This window comes from Penaeus chinensis, chromosome 6 (genome assembly GCF_019202785.1).
Source record: "Penaeus chinensis breed Huanghai No. 1 chromosome 6, ASM1920278v2, whole genome shotgun sequence".
Taxonomy (NCBI): Eukaryota; Metazoa; Arthropoda; class Malacostraca; order Decapoda; family Penaeidae; genus Penaeus; species Penaeus chinensis.
The window spans coordinates 19,621,081-19,623,580 of NC_061824.1; positions in this window are offsets into that span (position 1 = coordinate 19,621,081).

The following is a 2,500-nucleotide window of genomic DNA, read 5'->3' on the forward strand; positions in this document are numbered from 1 at the left end:
GCCGAGTGTAGTCGCATTTTCAGGCTTGCTATTGAAACGAGGGACATATTGTGTGCGATGTAAACTAAATTTGTACGTATTCGTGTTTGCAGCAAAGAAATCTAGCATTGCTAATACCGCAATGTAAAAAAAAAAAAAAAAAAAAAAAAAAAAAAAGGAAAAGAAACAGGAATTGTAGGAATAACTATTCAATCATTGCTGAAAGTGTCATCCAGCAAGCTATGGATGGGAATGATTAAAGAAACAGTCTAGTAACAATTTTAATTTTAGTTTGTTAACAAAAAAAAAAAAAAAAAAAAAAAGACAAAGAAAATGCGACATTTAAACTGAATACAGATTGAAAGATGATAAAACAAAATAGTACAGGGAACAACAGCAAAGAATATTGCTTCTACGACGATGATAAACATGTAGAAATGACGATAAGGTTAACAGTAATGACATTCATACAACGGTGATAATAACAGTGATGACGATGGTGACAGGTGACAATGATAAAACTGTTATTTTTACTACTGTTCCTGCTGTTAGTTGCTACTTCAACTTTTCTTAAAATGTTATGTTTAATAAGCTTTTAGGTAGCGATTAAAGTAATAGCAATAGTAGTTGTAGTAGAAGTAACAATAGTAATAGTAATAGTAGTAGTAGTAGCAGTAGTAGTAGTGATAACATTAAAACAAAAATAAAATGAATAATAGCTTTAATGGTTCTCATAACAATGGCAAAAGTTAAATAACATATAACAACAACACTACACCAACAATGAGACCCTAATAACAGCAACAGCGATATATTTCAGCAGCTATAATGAAGATGTTGCTGTTAAAGATTATGGCGGTGATGGTGATAATGATGAAGATGATGAAGATGAAGATGAAGTTGAAAAAAAGGATGATAACGACAGTGATGATTGCAATGATTTCAATGACAATAAAGCATATTGTGTATATTGACAATCCTCCTTATGACCGCACTGCAATTTCCCTTCCGCCCTCGCACGCGCAGTACCGCAGTGCTACACATCCGAACGCCGATCCATCACAACACGTCCCTCATCCATCAACCACCCAACTGCATCATAAACACTAATCCATTCCTTCCTTTCGCCTTTCTAGGTCACAACAGGTCATTCTAGAGAGAGAAAGGGGGGGGGGGGGGTCGGGGGGGAAGGCGTGAGCACACACACATCCTAATGACCTGACCTTACTTGCGACAGGCACCTCCCTTTGCACCGGATGTGAGGGGGTCAGGCCGCGTGTTGGGGGGTGGGAGATGGGGAAGCAAAGGGGTGCATGGAGGGGGGGGGGGAGCAGAGGGGGGAAAGAGGGGAAGTTAGGGGTAGAGAGGAGAATGGGAGGAAATTGAGAGGGTAACAGAAGAGGAAGAGGGGGGAGGAGGGAAGAGGAGGGAGGAGGAAGAAGAGGGAAAAGTGTGAGAATTAGTAAGGAAGAGAATGTGTAGTAAATGGTGAGGGGAAAAAAGGAGATGATGATGAAGAGAACATATGTGGAGGACGAGTAAGAGGTGGAAAAAATCAGAAGAGAAAAGTGGTGAAAAGAGGCATGGAAAGCAAACGGAGAGGAGGAAGAGAGAGATGAGGACGTGGGGGGGGGGGGGGGGGGGGGGTGTAAGAGGGGTCGGAGAAAGGCAGAGGGGAGAAAAGGAAGTGAGGAGGAAGGAGGGGAAGGGAGAGAGGAAGAGGAGAAGATTAGGAAGGAAGTATGGAAGGGGGAAGTGGAGGGACAAGAGAAAGTTCGGCAAGTTCCTATTACTCAATCATACGTCACATGACAAACACATTCGGTTATAAATTGAAATTCGGAAACACGTTATGAAATACTTGAATTTCTTGATTCCGCAATACCTATTAGTATCAGATTTGACAAAAAAAAAAAAAAAAAAAAAAAAAAACGAGGCGTAGTCTAGAATATTCATATTTACAGGAATAAACCGCGAAACCGTGTCGAAATGATGATATAAAACCTACCCATTAAAGACATCAGTTTATAAGAAATGAGACAACACTTCAAGTGAAAGTCCTTTTGGCAAACGTTAATGATATCCCTATGTTTTTCTTCGACTTTTCCTTTTTGTCTTGCAGTGTGGTCTGGTTAAAAAAAAAAAAACTTTTGATATCTTGAAAATCAAATACGTGATAGCTGCCACACACTACATCAACCGCGCGATAATTGCCGTATATCACTGCTATAAAAAATCCTTAAACCACACAAATTCGCATAGTCCCAAAACACCCACCAAAACAAACAAATAACTACCAACAAAAAATAAACACAATAAAACGTAAGAACATCTGCCTTTCCTTGTTCTACACGGACCTGAAACCCACGACCATGTTTGCGCAACCGTACGACAAAGCTGCTCGTGTAAACCGTATGAAACCGAATATCGTTGTTTGTAAACCTTCCAGCGAACTCCTACACAAGCGGGGAATCTTTGGCCGTCGCGCCCTGACCCCTGCAGTGTGGCAGCGAGGCAAAGG